Source organism: Jaculus jaculus, chromosome 15 (assembly GCF_020740685.1).
Source record: "Jaculus jaculus isolate mJacJac1 chromosome 15, mJacJac1.mat.Y.cur, whole genome shotgun sequence".
NCBI classification, from domain to species: Eukaryota; Metazoa; Chordata; class Mammalia; order Rodentia; family Dipodidae; genus Jaculus; species Jaculus jaculus.
In genome coordinates this window covers 77,256,984-77,276,511 of record NC_059116.1, presented here as the reverse complement: position 1 = coordinate 77,276,511, position 19,528 = coordinate 77,256,984, and positions in this window count along the sequence as shown.

Genomic DNA, 19,528 nt, shown 5'->3' with positions numbered 1-19,528 from the left:
TCCTACCCCAAAACTGACAGCTAACCCCACAATTCACAACCCGTATTCCCTAACAAGGAAGGTCTCTGTGGAGGGGGAAGGACAGGGAGGAGGCTAACAATGGTACCAACCTGACTATATTCACTGAGCACAAAACTAATAAAAAAAATAAAATAAAACGACCACAAAAAAGAAAAAAAAATGGTAAGCAAAATATCGTGATAAAATATATACAGAGAATTGAACAATATCCAGATATGTACATAAGAAATACAAGTTAAGGGCTGGAGAGATGGCTTAGTGGTTAAGTGCTTGCCTGTGAAGCCTAAGGACCCCGGTTCAAGGCTCGGTTCCCCAGGCCCCACGTTAGCCAGATGCACAAGGGGGCGCACGCGTCTGGAGTACGTTTGCAGAGGCTGGAAGCTCTGGTGCGCCCATTCTCTCTCTCTCTCTCTCTCTATCTGTCTTTCTCTCTGTGTCTGTCACTCTCAAATAAATAAATAAATTAATAATTTTAAAAAAAGAAATACAAGTTAATAATAAATTAAGCAAAAACATACAAATATTTGAGCATATATGTCACAATGAGCACATCAAAAAGACATTAATATCATTCATAACCATGGAATTATGAAGGCTACTGGGTTTGATAAAAGAACACTTAGAGTTGGTGAAAATATTTTCTGAGTAGCTAGAACTTTCTTGTACTGTTGATAAGTGTGTAAGAGCTATAATTTCTTTGAAAAATTGTCCACAAAATTAAACTTATACCTACTTGCTGTGCATTTCTATCTTCCATAAAATTACCTGAACTGAAAGGCTATGTCCACAAAGAGGCTAGTACAAGATTGTTCTAGCAATTTATCCATCGTAGTAAAAACTTGGAGAGTGACCAAGACTCCAGCAGTAGGATAGTGGAGTATCCTAGACTATGATACTGGTCAACACAGAACAAGCAGAAACAGATAGCATTCTCTGAGGTCATTCTGAGAATGTGTCACAGACATGGTAAGCGAATTCAGGTTGGCCTGAACATAGAGTGACCTGCTTTAACATTACAGGACTGTAGCACTGGGCTAAGTTGTTGAAATTTCTGTGAGCAAGTGCTTTGTATGTCAGGGAAGTGGAGGAAGAGCGAAGTTGACTTTTGTTTGGTATTCTTGGCTTCCATGCACTTGATCCTCACTATTTAAACTGAATTATGCTTTTGATGCTGCACAAAGATTTAAAGTCTTTTTTTTTTTAGCTGGGAGTGGTGGAACATGCCTTTAATCCCAGCACTTGGTAGGCAGAGGTAGGAAGATTGCCACAAGTTCGAGGCCACCCTGATACTACATAGTGAATTCTATTTTATCCTGGGCTGGAGGGAGACCCTATCTTGAACCCACCCAAATAATAATAAACAAATAAAAATAAAGCCTTTATTTTATTTTTTAATTTACATTAAATTCCATGTCTACATATGGAATTATACTTGTGATATGTAGATTTAAAGCATCTGAAACATAATATAAAATCAATATTAGTCTATTAATTAAGATTTGCATATGGTGTATTAATTTCTTGTGGCCACTTTAACAAACACCCCAACTTCAGTGGCTTGGAAAAAATAAATATCTTTTCTCTTCTGGTCTGGAGATCAGAAACCTTAATGAAACTCTTGGCAAGGCCACTAGGCCTTTGGAGGCTCCTGGGAAGAAAATCACATCCTGTCTTTTCTCAGTTTCCCTTTGGCTCACTGATGCTAATCTCTCCTTTGATATCATGTTACTTATTCCTTTCCTCTTTGAGTCAGATCTCCCTCTCCTTCCTGTAAAAAGGACAGTCACTGGATTTGAGTCACACCTGGAAAATGCAAGATTAATGTTTTTGTTGACCCTAAATTTGATTGTGTTTGCGAAGACCTGTTTTACAAATCAGATTGAACTCATACATAGGCTGGAGGGATTTTAACGTGTGTGTGTGTGTGTGTGTGTATGTGTGTGTGTGTGTGTTCATATTCATGTGGGTATGCCACAGCATACTTGTAGAGCTCAGAGGCAAACCTCAGTTGTCACTCCTCACTTTCCACCTTGTTAGAGGCACAGTCTCCTGTTTACTGCTATATTTGCCAGACTAGCTGACTCAGACTTCCAGGGGCTACCTTGTCTGTCCCTTACATCTTATCATAGGTGTGCTAGGATTATAGATGCTTGCACTATAGTGTCTGGCTTCATGTGGGCTTTGGGGATCTAAACTCAGTTACTCATCTTTTCACAGAACAGCTCCTGGGATTTGACATGGTAATTTTAGAAGGTAAGTTTTTGGGTTGCTATACTCAATATAAAATATACAAACTAACATTCATTAAACACTGCTTGGTAGTAGAATATCAAAATTGCATATGGAATGATATTGTAGGCAAGAGGTCAAAGGTAATTAAACAGTAACTATAAATATGAAACAATGATCCTTATGCAGCTGAATAGGAACAGAGAAGGGGGTCATGCTATTTTCTGATTTCTATGCATAGAGTTTGATGTGGATCACTGGATTTCATCCTCATGAATACACACCACCTCCATCCTACCTAAGAAGAAAACTGCAACCTAGAAGGTTACACCAATTACTCAGAATCAGCCAGCTAGTACAGCTGAAAAGTCACATGGACTAGGTGTTGGACAGTGGGATGCTCTGAAATAAATGCCAACTTTATCTCTATTTATGTATCTGGAAACCAAGGTTGGGAGTAAGTGAGTTGACTTGCTTGATGCTACTTGGCCACTTGGTTGTAAGCTGCAGAGCCAGGTGGCTTGTGGTGGAGGATGTGCTGCTGGGTCCTTAGGAACCTCATAATACAGCTATGAAGGGAATTGAACCTATAATCCTAGAGCCACTAGAAATGGCCATGCACTAACAAGAGTGAGGATGTGTCACAAAGGTTTCAGAAGAAAATACTGAGGTCAATAGTAGTCCCTTCTCTAGACTAGGTAGCTGCTGGGAAGATTTAAAGAGCTAGGTATCAGCAGAAATTTGTTTCTTTTTTATTGCACCCTGGAGCTTGCCTGTAGGACAGAAGCCTCTTGAAGACAAAAGATGGGGAGTAGTGCCTTGGGGAACTGTCTTTTGGACAAAAAGTGGCATTGCATTCATGATCTCACAGAGGCTGCCATCATTTGCACAAGATTTGTGTAATATGTGGCCCATCAACAAGTCATCATGTATGATGGAGGAGAGCAAAGAGAAGAGAGGAGAGGAGAAGAGAGGAGAGAGAGAGAGAGAGAGAGAGAGAGAGAGAGAGAGAGAGAGAGGGAGGGAGGGAGGGAAAGGACATCAAAATGAAGACAGACTAGTTGAAAAGGGGTTCAGAGGAAGGGTAATGGGGAAAGCAGGGCAATAATGGGAAGGGATTATGACCTACACACACACACACACACACACACACACACACACATATATAGTTAATGAATAACTTAGGTATTAAATAAAACAAAAACTACTACTTGACATGAAAGTATCATACTTTAAAAAAATGTTTATTTATTTATTTATTTGAGAAAGAGAGGGAGAGAGAAAGAGAGAGTATGTGCATGCCAGGGCTTCTTGTCACTACAAATGAACTGCAGACACATGTGCCACTTTGTGAATCTGGCTGTACATGGACATAGGGCAATCATACCCAGGCCATCAGGCTTTTCAAACACCTTTAACTGTCAAGCCATCTCTCCACCTTGAGCTCTCACACTTCTGATAGCCATTGCTTCCTGTGTGCCTTGCCTGACTTTAGCCATGGGTGAATCTCACTTGAAGTTTCCTGATCACCAGCCGCACCTGCCCCCTTACATATCCTCTGCATTCTTCTAACACTGTGTCTTTATTTTTGATATCTCCCTGTGCTCCTTTGCCTTCTGTGCCAATAACTCTTTGCATGAGAGAACCTGCAATCTCTGTGAAGACATTGACTTCTTTCTCCACACCCTGTCCCCACCACGGGCTGAAGGAAAGGCAGACAGAATTTATGGACTAACTCCAAAATGTAAGTCTGCTCAGTGCTTGAATGGTAAAGTGCCTGAGTGATTTTTTAAATGCATGTGTATGTATATGTGTACACAGATGCATGTGTGTGCACATGTGTGCACCTTCATGTGGAGGCCAGTGGATAACTCCAGCTATTGATCCTCAGGAACACAGCCCCCATCTTTGAACTGGGAGAACTTTATAGACCCAGAGCTCACCAATTCAGCTAGATTGGCTGGTCAGAATACCCAGGCATCTTCCTGTCTCCGTCTTCCCTCAACTGGAATTATAAGCAAGCACCACCATGCCTTGTGATTTACAAGGGTTCTGGGAATAGAGCTCATGTTCTTATGCTTGAGAAACAAGCACTTTACCTACTGAGCTATCTCTTTGGCCCAGTGTTTGCTCTTAACAGTCTAGAGGTGTATTTCTGTCTTTTCTAGAAGTTGTTTGTGGAGGCTTATCTTCCCTCTTAAACTGTAGGTGTCTAGAAAGCAGGAGTGTGTCCTCAGCTATCCTTTGCCTGCAAATGTCTGCAGGCAATTATCCTGAGAGAAGCAGCTAAAGACAATGGTGCCTGGCTACCTTTCACAGCAGTGTTTGAAAAATGGATCAGAAACAGAGTTTTTTAGAAGGTACAGAGAAAAGGGAAGATTGCCAAAGATTTACAATTGACATATTTGCTTTATATCCAAAACCTGCTATTGACTATTAAATTTATTTATTTATTATTAGTTTTGTACTCAGTGAATAAAATCAAGTTGGTACCATTGTTAGCCTCTTCCCTATCCTTCCCCCCTCCATAGGAGCACTTCTTGTTGGGGTATATTGGTTGTGCATTGGACTATTAAATTTTTCTGGGGAATAGAAAAACAAGAGAAAATGAATAATGGCAATTGAATAAGAGAATTGAAGACTGGCAATTGCAAGGAAGATTAAAATGAGCCTTTATACATTAAATGGTTATGTTTATGCTTGCTGATGAATATTTTTAATCTTGTTTTAATCTATTATGTCATAAATAAAATGAACTATCAATAATGCCTTCCCAAAGGCTAGTAAATATTAAAATTGTTGTAAAGAAATCAAATTTTATAAAGAAAATAGATAAATGGTTTTCAGATGTTTTAAATAGCTACAGATATATTGTATACTTTTTAGAAACAAGCAAAAGACTGTTATCTGTGTTTCTAGGAAGCATGCGGCATATACATGCACAACTGACAATACATGCACTGCAGCTTTGCACTGCTGGCTCCAGATGCTGGTTTACACCTTTGACTCTGCTGCACAGGGCAGTGCATTTGCTCTCTGTAGATCATTAGTCTTTACTACAACGCCTCGACTATGCTACCTACTAAATTAGTTACTACTACTGGAATGAGTGAGTCTACGTGTGATAGCATGCAAAAGTATGGTATTTGTCTACAGGTTAAATATGGAATTTCAGTGTTTTGTCTAATTTTATTCAATTGTAATAAAATTATATTTTTAATCCATCAATGAGTTTGCCTTACTGCAACTTCTTCTTTGTGTCCATATACAAATTTAAAGGATCTCTCTCTTTTTAAAAATATATTTTATTTCTTTATTTGAGAGAGAGAAAGAGGGGTGGGGGAGAGAGAGAGAGAGAGAGAGGGAATGGTTAAGCCCGGGCCTCCAGCCACTGCAAACAAACTCCAGATGTATGCACCCTTGTGCACTCGGCTTACGTGGGGCCTGAAGAGTTGAACCAGGATCCTTTGCCTTTGCAGGCAAATGCCTTAACAGCTAAGCCATTTCTCCAGCTCAGATCTCTCTTTTCTTTATCTGAAGTAAGTCAAAATTTATTCCATATCCATAAACTATTGCTCATGGGTCTCAGGGTGAGTTGTCATGAGTCAATATGCATCCCCAGGTAAATAACTTGCCATCTAAGAAATGCCAACAATTTACATTTCATTGCATTGTAAAGAAATTTAAAAGAAGAAAAATAATCCAGTTGAGTGAGTGGTGAATCCCTCAATACAATAAATAGCCATCGAAGTCTGTTTCAACTATGATTCTAATGGTGATACAACAAGGTTACCCTGGGCTGCCGTACTCATCATACATTCCAATTTTTTCTGTTTTTGTTTCATTTTTTTGTTTACCTGAGAGTACATCCTGAAGTATTTCCCCAAAGAATGTGCAAAGTTAAACTTTTCTAAGTGTGAAAATTCTTTTAGCATATATCTGATTAATAATTTCCCTGAACATAAACTTTTCAATGTAAATTTCTACTGGACCTTTGAAAATATTGTGCATTGGTGTTCTAAATTCTACTCTTATATTTAATTTTGTTTTCTCAGACTAATTAAAGCTTCTGACCCTTTTCTTAGACCTGGTTATACCTGAGTATCTTTATCCAAACAGCTTGCTTACAGATGACTTCCTAGAAGAAAGTCTATGCACACTCTACAAAACATTTAAGACAAGAAGCATGGAACTGGCTGGATGCTTCAAGTCCTGGCATTATCTCGAATATTTTCCTAGCTTGCTTGGGGAAAAGCACCTAGATGAGATGCTTTGGCAATGAGTGCTCACTAGAAAGCCAATGTGTGAGCTTTATGTAGTATGTGTGGCAGAGGGGAGTATGGGTGATGCTTTCAGTGGTATATATCTCCTATAGGCACACTTCCATTGCCTTCTCTTACTGTAGACTACATAAAACTGTGAGCACAGGTGCCTGTGGGCCTAACTGGGTGGTCTGTTGTTTATCTCCTCAGAGTCTTATTTTCAGTGAGCTCTACATTGCATCTTCTCCATCTGCTTGTCCCATATGACCCACTGCAGCCCACATTTTGCTTAGACTCTTGTGGAAAGCTGTTTTATGGTGCTAGTTCATGACTTCATCCCTGCTGTATAATCCTTCTTAAAATGGCATGTTTTTATTGTGATTGTGTCTAGAGGGCAGGGAGCAAAATCATACTCCTGAATTTTTGTATTCAATCAATAAACCGATTTCATTCAGAAACAAGTTAAATAGTTCATAGATATCAGCCAATCAAGTATGTGTCCACAGTTGTTTATATTGTGTGAATGTTAGACAACCATTTTTTAGATATCTATTTTATTCAAATTTTTGAGGACTAGACTTTACAATGCTTGATAAACCTAAGGAGGGAGAACAAAACAGAAAAAATAGGTAAGAAAGAAAATGGGGAAAAAATGAAAGAATGCAAAAGATAACTTTTAACCATGCTAGTATTTTAGTGGAAACCCAAAATAAGCTCTAGACCAGAAAGACCATATTGATGATTTCTGACAAATATGCACATGGGCAAAATTTTTCTGCTGCTTTTCTTTGAACAAAGAAGTCTCCTGTTGAATAAGAGATATTCAACTTTGCTCAGTTCAGAAGATCTAATCTCCTTCCATGCTACTTTCTCATTTTCATGAAATATTAGCACATTCAGATGAATCAGAAATCTGTACCATCTATCTTCTAACAAATTTCTACAAGCAATTATGCCCACTTCTATTATGCAAAACCATCAAATATGTTTAAAGTACAGCATATTATTATTAATTTGCTGAACATTAACGTACATCTTTGGGAAACAACAGTGACCAAAGCTCAGTCCCTCATTACGTACAGCTCTTATTCTCATGAGGTCAAAGAAGAATAGGTACACAAGATCTTAGATGAGGACATAGCAGGATTTTATAGATTGGGAAATGATGGACAGTGTTCGTGTTTTGTTTTCCTTAGACAAACAGCATAGAGGGTTCCTCAGATGAGGTAACATTTGTATAGAAATTAAAATGAAGTACCAGATTAAAATGAAGCATGATATCTTGTCAGGAAGTGTGAGCAGGAAGTAGTTACCAAGCTTCAAAAGTTCTCCTTTTATACTTCTTTTTCAAAGATATTTATGGTTTTCATATTCATTTATGGATTTATGCATCAATTACATGTTTATAGGAACGGTCAGCTATAAACTTCAAGGAGGCAATAAGGGCATAAACTTGATTTCTTATGAGGAAAAATTCTCCAAAACATGAGAATTATGTGTATGGAAAGGGCTGTTTCAGGATATATCATGAGCAGTTATCTCTGAGACAAGACACTTCACCAATTGCCCCCTCAGAGAGTCCATACTAGGATCCCTTGGATTTTGAGCACGTCTATCCTATAGCTATTCATAATTTTGATCTGTTAAAAAGCCTAAAACCCTCCAGTGCACTTTGTGGCTCTTCTAGAAGACCTAGCACTCCAGAGCAGCTGGGACCTTTTTTCTTAGAATGTCCTCCAAGATTTGTTTCTGTTCCCAAAGCTCCTGTAAAAGGACCAAACATAAATTCGCCCAGTCAGCCTGATGTCCTATGTTCATTTCCAAATCCACAGGCAAAGTTTGGGTTCCAAAGTTTAACTGGGTATGGAATTGTTTGTCTTCATCTGTGCAGGATTCCTTTGTATATTTGGTATGAAAGATTTAAGTTCACTCTCCACATAGGAAAGTGCTTGGCAACTCCATCATTTCTAATTGTGGTTAAATAACTAAAAGACTAGTATATGTTGTCTAGGATTAAGCACTTTTCATATCCTTCCATACATGGAGTTTAAACACAGAACACCAAACTGGCATTATTACTTAATGTCATTTATTTCCACCCAAAGGAAATAAACCTGGATTTTTGTCTAATTGCTGATTTAACTAACTGCTTGTGTACAGACCTGCTTAATAAGAACACTTGCTTATTTGACAAAAATGGTTGAAATATTAAGTGATATAATTATTTGACTTAGATCTTTCCAAAGTTATACTAAATACAAAAATCTTTATTTAAAATTAACACAAGACAAAAATCACAGTGTTGGGGTTGGAGAGATGGTTTGGCAGATAAAGTAATTGCTGAACAAACATGAGGACCCCAGTTCAGATATGGATCTACATAAAAGCCCCATTTCTTTAATCTTTGTGCTGGGGAAATGGACATAGGAGGTTCTTCGAGGCTTACTGGATAGTTAGTCTAGCTGAATCAGTGAGCTAGCTCTAGGTTTTCTGTGAGAGTCTTTCTCAAAAATAAGATGGAGAATGACTAAGAAAGACACTTATGTGGATCTTTGACCTCCACATGACCAGTCAGATGCATGTACATAAACATGTGTGCCCACACACATTCACACATGCATGCACACCACAACACACACACACACACACACACACACACACACACACACACACACACACAGAGAGAGAGAGAGAGAGAGAGAGAGAGAGAGAGAGAGAGAGAGAGAGAGATACTTGAAAAGGCAAAAACAGTAACAAATTCAGGCTTATCCCACAGGAAGAGCCTCTAGTGTTTTGTTTCCAGCTTTGGTGATATGACACCAATGGATGCAGGAGCACAAAAGCAGGGGTAATACTTTAAGGGTAGGAATTTTTTTTTTTTTCTGTTTTATTGTTTTTGCATTCCCATCTCTGTTTGGTTGTAGATATACTAAGTCATATGTTGTCTCTGAAATAATCTGCAACCACAGGAATATGCCAAGGTGACCCTCTAAGAAGTGGTACCTTCTTGGTCCCAGCTGGCTGGAACAGTACAGGATTATACTGGCCAAATATTTATCACATCTTCCTTTGAACACAGTTCTTGCTAATCCCTCCTGGTGTCATTGTTTGTGTGGGTTTCTTTTTTAGTCTATAAGGCCTTCATTGAGAGTGGAGATATATCCACAAACATACACACACACACACACACACACACACACACACACACACACACACACACATTTCCAAGGCTTACTGACTATTATGATCATATCATGTAGGGGTTTACAAAATGAATGAAAGCAAATTATAGGATTTATGAATATCAATATCTTTACATTTATTTTTCAAACATAGTATTATATTAACAGAATCACAAATACATGCAAGACTTAATATGTTTTATAATTTTTTTAATGAGCGAGAGAGAGAGAAAGAGAGAGAGAGAGGAAGAGAGAGAACTGTTCATCAGGTCCTCCAGCCACTGTAATCAAAATCCAGAAACACGTGCCATCTTGTGTGCATGTGCAACCTTGCATGCTTGAGTCACCATGTGTGTCTGGCTTATGTGGGACCTGGAGAGTTGGGCCTTTAGGCTTTGCAGGCAAGTGCCTTAATAGCTAAGCCATTTCTCCAGCCCTTAATGTTTTTGAATGAATAATTTTAGGGGCTGAGGACCTAAATATTTGACTAGAATTTTACTGTATTCAGACACTATGAAGTTAAAAGAAAATCCCTTTGTTGATATGCTCTTAATGACACTACTTTAAAACTTTAAAAGGTTATCTTGTTAAAGCAATGTCTCATGAGGACTTAAATCCTACAACTGCCTGACCCCCCCCAAAAAAAAAATGCTTTTAAAAAGTAACGTTGTCGGGCTGGAGAGATGGCTTAGTGGTTAAGCGCTTGCCTGTGAAGCCTAAGGACCCCGGTTCGAGGCTCGGTTCCACATTAGCCAGATGCACAAGGGGGTGCACGCGTCTGGAGTTCATTTGCAGAGGCTGGAAGCCCTGGCGTGCCCATTCTCTCTCTCCCTCTATCTGTCTTTCTCTCTCTGTCTGTCGCACTCAAAAAAAAAAAAAAAAAAAGTAACGTTGTCACAGCAGCATGACAATCCTAAGGTGTGACTGTCCCTCTGCTATAAGCATGCCACCACAATGACAAACTTTTGTGGTGAGGTATCAGAAGTCAGTCTTCAGAGCTGAGAAACCCTCTCCAGATGGTGCTGCTGATAACTGTTTTCTTGAAGTTTTAAAGTAAAATATTACATGACAGAGCACAAGAAAACACAATACTCCAAAAAGAAAATGGATGGAATCTGTCATTTCCAAAATTTAATATTATAAAATAGTTGTCATGTGTCAAAGAGAATAACGGAGAAGGAATATCAGGCAATGCAGTGCTCTTGAACAGGTTTCAGATCATAGCCAGTGGAAGCCATGTTTCCAGAAAGTCAAATTTTCACACTTTGATGGGAATAATTTGATTCATATTTGAGAGAAAGGCTAGAAACCACATGTGTTTTGGGAGCTGCCAATCCAGTTTAACTTCTAAAGTATCATGTTTTAATACCTAAATTGGATCTAAGCAGAGTGTGGAAACAGCAGATAACTGCCAATACAGAGTTAGCAGACTGCGAATAAAAGGAACTTTCTTTATAAGCATCATCCCTCCCCCCAAACAAAAATGACTGTATTGTGCTTTTATCAACAGAATTGCACATGGAGAACACACAAATCACTTCATAGATAGCGAGACATTCTGTTTCATAGTTCACTATTTAAAAATAAAAAACCCAACAATTACAGATAGAAGTTATTCATTCTGAGATTTAAGAAATGAAAAGCATGAAAAAAAGAGCATGTAGCCTTGTAAGGTCTGAGCTCTGAGCCAATTGCAGCTCTGATTCCAGCGAAAATGAGTTGGTGTGTTTACAGTGAAGAGTGCAGGAGCTGACCCGACGTTCTCATCTTGAGCTTCCACTTTCCTTCCACATAATGATGATGTCCAACTACATGCACCACTCCGATTTCTTCAGATGAAAAGCTCTAGGGCTCTTTTTCTAGAATCATAAAATGGGGTTGTTAAGGACATTCTGGAGCTGAGAAGCTGGCCCCCTGACAGCCACTGCCTGACTGTTAATGACTCATCTGCATGAGCCATTGCCTTGGGAAGGAGATGGCTATCTTTTGTCTTTGTGTAACTCTTTATGCAAAATTTAGTTCAGCTGCTGAAGATTCCAAACTGTGTTTGTGCCTGGTTAGTCACTTCAGCTGAAGGAAATTGTCCAGGGCTCAGACAACCTACCTGCAGAGTTTCAGAGGACGATGACTTAGGTAGACTTCTGATTAGACTCCTGAAATGTCACTCTCTGCTTTCTCTGAGGTTCATGTGATTTGGGACAGATTCTCAGTAGCCTGAGAGGCATTTCAGGAATCTTCCAGGTTTACCTGAGGGTTGCCCCTCTTGGTGACTCATCAGGTGTGACATTCCTCTTAAAGTCAGAATAAAACAGCATTCTATTAAAGGCCTTTTGATTCTCAGTGTTGATGTTCTTTCCTACCACGAAGCACACTGCTCAATGTTTGGAAAACCACTGTGCATTGGTGTGAGCACCTTGGTGACATAAGAAAATTATAAATTTCCTGGACAGAATCACTGTGTCATTGCATGCAGCTGGGAAAGTATTGTCTCTATTAGGCAAACATTAGTTATCATATAAATAGTACATAGGTCAACAGCCATAGCCAAAAACTACTCACTGGAAGTTTCTTTTTTGGTAGTAAAGTGATGAGTGTACTTTCCCTACGAACCTTCTGGCAACATGTACAAATAAAGTCACATACACAGTGACAAAGTGTGCTGGTTGGAGTTTAGCTGTGACATTCTTGTTATTGAAACAGGAAGTGAGTCAGCCTGAGCAAGAACAGATCATATAGTTGATTCCATCGTGCTGGCTCATTTTGGAAAAAAAAATAATCACCCCTATCACATGACAACAATGTTTGCTTTATAAAAATGCAGTTTCTTTGGAGAAAAATTGTAAGAAGTGGAGATTAACATTTGAATATTATAATTCATGTGTTCTAGAAAATAAAGAATTCCCTAATATATAATTATTACCATATTACAAAATAGATTTTCCTAAGAAGTAGACAGAAATGATTGTTCTTAATGACAAAAAATATTTAGTATGTTTAATGGGATAGATTGTAGTATTGGAATGTAATGTAAAACTTTTCAACACTGAAAATTAGTGTGCCTGCTATTAAGCAGGTTAACTTTTTAACAAATTACAAAGTAGTAGAGTTTTAAAATGTTTTAACTAACTTACGAATTTACTTTTAATTTTCACCAGAGTTAAGCTGTATTTCATCTTTGTCTACTAAACTTTTCACTTATACAGAGCAAATTGGTAATCTAAAATAAATGTAGCTCAGAATGAAAGTTTAAACAAACATCTGTAATTACAGTATTTTGCTGGCTGAAACACTAAAAACATCATTTCAGATAATAGTCCTTTTGAGAGCATTGATTCTACTCCTTAAATGTGCTTAAAATAAATGGAAAAATATCTCTTGTCTTTAACGTAATTTGAGATTCTCAGTTGCCTGAGAGGCATTTCAGGAATCTTCCAGGTTTACCTGAGGGTTGCCACTCTTGGTGACTCATCAGGTGTGACATTCCTCTTAAAATCAGAATAAAACAACATTCTATTAAAGGCAGGGGGGGCTTTCCTGATATGAGAGGGAGCTGTACAGAAAGCAGACTGGGGCTTTTGGTCTGATTTTAAAACCTTGCCTATGGAGAAGAAGCATACGGATGCTAATGACTTCTCTTCCAAAGTCCTCGTGGAGAACTATGTCAGGACTGTGTTTTGCACTCAAGTGTATCTTAAAATTTCACTAGTCTGACTATAAAAGCATCATTTGTTTGTAATAATTAACATCTTATTTACATTCAGTATGACTTTAAGTTCTACATAAGTGTGTAATGATAGGTATTGTGTGATTGCTAAGTAAAGATTTGCTATAGGTTATAAAGAATGAGTAAGCTGGGCAGGGCTGATTTCCTGTTTCTAGCCTAGGATGGCCTTCTGGGTGAGTAGCTTGTGACTTAGTTGCATCTGAGTCAGTTACAACTTTAAGTGCCAACTTCCTGCATCATGATCCAGTGTTCCTGAGATTTCTTTGTTGTTACTATGCTTCCCCTGTAGACCGTCTCACAGACACTATTGAAGACTGTTTCTGTGTAACTGTCAATAATTGCGGAAGCATCCTGCAATTCTGAAATTCTTGTGGGAGGGAGACATAGCTCCTGGGGAGAGACCCTTTCTGAGGAGGTGGTCTACCTTCTGCTGTGGTCATAGTCTTTAGGTTAGTACCCATCACTTACCATCTGCAGATGTTGAAAAGGATTTGGATCAATGTCACAGTTTCAATCTGTTCATGACTGACTGGTTGGACTCCAGTATTTAGAAGTGTTCCATGAACAGCTGGAGAAATGCAACTTCTTCCTGGAGTGATGTGGCTTATTAAGAGTGCTTGCGCTGGATAGCAATCGGGGCTGCTCATTTGCCGCTCGGGGACGGCCAGTCCGTCATATAATAGTGGCGCCTCTGCCCTATGTAGCTTTCAGTTCCCATTTTAACATTGAAATATTCCCCAAGACTGACTAAATCTTGACCTTGGAATCTCTACTGTGAGCCTGTCCTTGACAACCTGGAACTCCATCCCTGAAGTTTCCTTCCCGTCCTGGCCCAAGTGAAGGACAACAGTTCCACCTTCTTCCCTTTCACTTCTCATAGGGACTGTGCTAGTTGCTTCCTTTTGCTGATCTAAGGACTTCCCTCATACCAACTTCAAGCTCTGCCACTTTGAACTACTTTGAAAGTTCCCTGGATTCAATGGATCTCTGTCTTCTCCTTATGCCTGAGACCCTCTTATTGGCTTAAAAATGCTTTTGTGATCTATCTTTTGAGCTGTCTGATGGTTTTTGTTTACGAATGTCTAAGACAAGTTTGTGTACTCCCCAGAACATCTTCTGTCAGATGTAACAGAAAGGGTTCTCACTGTGTTACTTGTGGGGAGGCAAGCCTCAGTTTCCCATTAATATATAGCAGCTGGCTAACATAGTAACAGTGAAACCTCCCTGCTAGACTTGTCAGCGTTAAAGGAACTAAAACATGTACAAAGCCTGGTGAGATGTGAACTTCTAGCTGGTGTCCCAGAGGTATCTTTTCCAAATCCCTTAAGATCACATGAGAAGTTAGCTCATTAGCTCTCAGGAGGCAGCTTTGCACCAGGTATTATTACTGGTATCTCTGAGTTGGGGTTTTGAATTTGTACATTTGACAAAGGATTCAAATCCTCTGTGTCACTTCATAGTAACAAACCAAAATAAAATGTTCTGGCTAGTGATCAGCAGCCGCTCCTGCTGCTGTGGTCATAAACCCTGTTACTATTTTAGGGTGGTCATTGTTCAAGCTGGATTTAGTTTTCCTTTGCTCTCTATTTTGGCATTGACTTGCTCTAAAAGGGCAGGCTCCACATGGAGTGTCAGGTCAGGGCCTTGTCTAGGGTCTTTATCCCAGTTTATTCAGTAATGATATTACCAATTGGTGAATAGAAGACAGAGAGAACTGAAAAAATAACATCCTCCATTCAAAAATTTTAAAATATAACATTTTAAGACAAAGAAATATCTTAGAAAGTGTTTTATTTTACTTGTACAACTAAAAGGAATCAGATTTAAATAATACTGTGAATTATTGGATGAAGAGTAACTTTGAAGGTCATTCAATACTTCTGCTTTAATATGCATTCCACTTCTCTGTGTTTAGGTACATATACCCAGTGTCTGAGTGTGCATGCATTATATCTTTGTGTATTGGGCTACATGTCTCCATGTGCTTTTAGAAAGTCTGTGTATGTGCATATATCCATGTGTCTGTGTGGGTCTGTAGCTGGCTGTTTTTGTGTGCATAAATATCCGTGTGTCTATAGGTGTTTGTGTTTGTATGCATAATGATGTGCATCTGAACAAGTCTATGTTATATGATGGTGCATATCTGTGTGTATCTATGCATTTGTGCTTGTGCATGACAATGTGTGTCTATGAAAGCTTGTGTGTGCGTGTATGTGTGTAATTCCTCAACTACTCATCTGGTTCCTATTTGGGATGATTTTTCTTTTTCTGTGAGTCCTGGGGAAGAGTGTCTCCTTGTACTTGCTAAAGAAGTCTGCCAATACAGTGTAACCACATTGAAAATTTGAGGATTAACATTTTGTAACTGTTTGAGGTTATTTTTATCAACTGTTGTTCTCCTGTTCTGAGACCCACTGTCACGCAGCTGCAGGCACCTGCTATCCTTTTATATGGGGGAACCACATTACATCCTATTTACATTTCTTGTCTATCAAGCTGTGTCAACAGTGTGAGCTTGTCAATGCAACAATCTGCCTCTTCAATGCAGAGTGTCTCTTGTGGCTCCAGAATCCAGTATGTCTTTTTCCCTGAGAGCTTCAGCCTAGAATCTTGTAATAAACAAGAGACTAACATCAGGACCTTGGGCTATGGCTCACCACCACATATTGAAGTCCAAGTCTCTCTTCCTACTATTAAGAGTCTCTTTCTTTTCCAGACCATTAGATGTTATTCTGAAGGGAAGATAGTGCCACTCTCACTGCCAGGAGACAGGTCAACTGAATAAGAATAGTGGCAGACATGTAGGTGTGACTCATTCTATGTGGCATTGGAAATGATGTTGACACAACTACAGAATCATCCAGAGCTGGAACAGGTGAAAACCAGAGAGGGCAGTATCACTATCCCAACCCATCAGGGTTGACTGAGCTTCTGGGAAGTGTGCTCACAGGTGAGACAACCCTTGGCATGAACTCCAGACTTTCAGTTCGGAGAACGGTGAGTTCCCAGGACAAGGGAGTGGAAGGTGATGTCATCGAAAAGTTATTGCTGTGCTTAGAAATTAGTAACCATGTTCAAAGTTCTCTAGTACACATCCTAGGATTAAAACCATGTTTCTGAATAGCGTGAACAGTCTTTGGATAAAAAGATTTTTTAAAAATCCCATGTGTATGGTCACCCTTAGAACACTACAGAGGTTTGATATGTGCATTACAATCCTATTTTCACTTGTGATGTTCCCAGAAGATATTGTTAGGAGTGAAGATCCAAAATTAGCTCTAGGCTAAGAGTGAATAATTTCAACAGCCACTCTAAGATGGTTTGTATTTTTGGAACCATATATGGGTGAAAGTAACTCTTTCAACAGGAAGGGGGAGGAAGCTTTTTGCACATGATAGAAAAAAAAATACTTAAACTTTCATATGCCTAAGCTCAAATTCCAGAGACTTTCCAAATGAAACTTAGTGTTGTTTTTGAAATTGCCTTCAATCAAAATTTACTTGTAGCCAGGTGTGGTAGAGCACGCCTTTATTCCCAGCACTTGCAAGAAAGAGGTAGGAGGATCACTGTGCATTCATGGCTACCTGAGACTACATACTGAATTCTAGGTCAGCCTAGTCTAGAGTGAGACTCTACCTTGATAAACCAAAAAAAAAAAAAAAAAAAAAAAGATTATTTGTAGTTATTTTCTAATATTAAGGGCTAAATCAGGAAACATTACTCCCATTAATTAATATTAACAGTTGGCTAACATTTCACTTTTGTATGCATTCCCTTTTCATAACTAAAAACCAGTGAAAATTTAATTGAATTTTCATGATAATTTTAATAGCATCATTCTCTACATTTACTCCTTATAGCAATTTCTTATTTGCAAATTAGTTTTGCATCCCTTACAGTGTTACATAACTTACTTTCCTCAAAGAGTAAGTTAAATTCTTAGTAATATAAAGTGATTTAATTTTACAGTATAAATATAAATATGTCAATAAATACATTGAAAATTATTTCATCTCAGTTGGGATCTATCAGTGCTCATTATCAAGTGTTTCTCATTACCATTTCTAGCATAACAAGCACAGCCTTCAGCACTGGTCTGGGAGTGGACACTGAAATGAGTTTCGGAATATGGCATTTCCTGGATGGCCTCAGCTGACCTTATCATCTAAACAGTCAGCTGACATCCGTGACAACCAGCTCTCAAGCTGAACGCACAGGGAGAACAAACAGCAGCTTGATTTTGAGAGTTTATAGGGAGCTCTACCGTTTATTGATCAACTTTAAAGTCTTGTCAATTTTATAAGAATATTCCACTCTGAAAGAGTAGCTAAGAGCAGCAAAATTCAAGCAAACATCCTCTTTACAAAACAAACTAAACTCTCAGGAAGAAAATATTCATGACCAGAGTGAAGCACTTGAGGCACACTCTTGGAATAGCAACCCGTGCAGAGGGCAGCCACATGTCTTAGTTGTTACCGTTATTACTGCAGAAATTTTATAGGAGATGGAGTAGAACGTCAGAGCAATAAAGAACATATATGGATTTGTAAGCTTGGAGCTGTTACACATATTTCAGGACATATCTATTATGACATTTTGCATATAGAGGAATGCTGTATCATTCACCAGCCAGGGTCCAAGATGAGAGTGACTAACTTGTCATTAGTTATATTGAATGTTGAAAATTATTTGTTTGAAGACAGCTGGATAGAAGAAAGAGAAATGTACCATGAACAGATAGGAATCAATTTCTTTCTTTCTTTCTTTTTTTTTTTTTTTTTGGTAGTGTCAGGCTTGCCTCGAACTCATGTCAATCCTCCTACTTCTGCCTCCTGAGTGCGGGTATGTGCCTAGCTAGGAATCAATTTCTTAAAATTCCTTATCCTTGCATTTTCTATGCAATAATTATTATTTAGTTTCCTTAAATGCATGGTACAAACACATAATATGTCCATACACAGTTTCTACTTAATAAAAAAAAAATATTGTCCTGGTCCTGGCATGGTGGCACAAACCTTTAGTAGAAGCACGTGCACTCAAGAGGTGTAGGTAGGAAGATCGCTTTAAGTTCCAGGTCAGCCTGAGACAGCATAGTGAATTCCAGGTCAGCCTGGGTTAGAGTGAGACTCTACCTCAAAAAAAAAAAAAAACAAAAAAAAACCACAAAAAATTATTCTAGATGGGGGAGATGGTTTAACAGTTAAGAGAACTTCCTGCATAAGCATGAGTGGCAAGGGCCTAACACTGCTCAAGTTCAATTTTCAGAACCCAAATAATAATAAAACCCCTGGGTTTGGTAATGCATTTCTGCAACCCTACCCTTAGGTGAAGGAGGGAGAGCCTAGAGGATTGCTGGGCCACTTGGGGTTGAGGGAAAACCCTTTCTCAAGAACAGAGCCACTACAGCAGTAGAGAGGAACACACCGAGTTGTGCATGAGCACATGCAGGGAAATTAGTCATAGATGACACACCCCAGCACACGTACTCCACACACGTCTGCATATGCACATGCATACAGCACACCAAACATTCTCTACCCACACATACACATGTGCATGCATCAACACATAGCATATCACCCTACAGTACTCTACACACATATACATGCAAAAAATAAAATAATTTATCCCAAAGACAGCCACATCCTGCTGCCATCCATCACAATTCACAGGCACCCTTACTGACAGTCATAATGTTCCTGTCTATAGAAGGCTAAAGAGATTTAGTGGTGCTGAGAAGTCTGTAATATAGCTTCTCATGCAAGAAGTGCTATTATTGGACTTTCTGGACCTGCTGTACACAAGGCACCAATCTGTGTTGATAATCTCTCAGCTCTCCAAAGCAATGACAGAGAGCAAAGAGAATACCAATGACATGAGACATATTTGCTTTTGAACTTCACCATCCTATTTTCTTTTTTTTTTAAACTTTTTAAAAAAAAATTTTATTTATTTATTTATTTATTTGAGAGCGACAGACACAGAGAGAAAGACAGATAGAAGGAGAGAGAATGGGCGCGCCAGGGCTTCCAGCCTCTGCAAACGAACTCCAGACGCGTGCGCCCCCTTGTGCATCTGGCTAACGTGGGACCTGGGGGACCGAGCCTCGA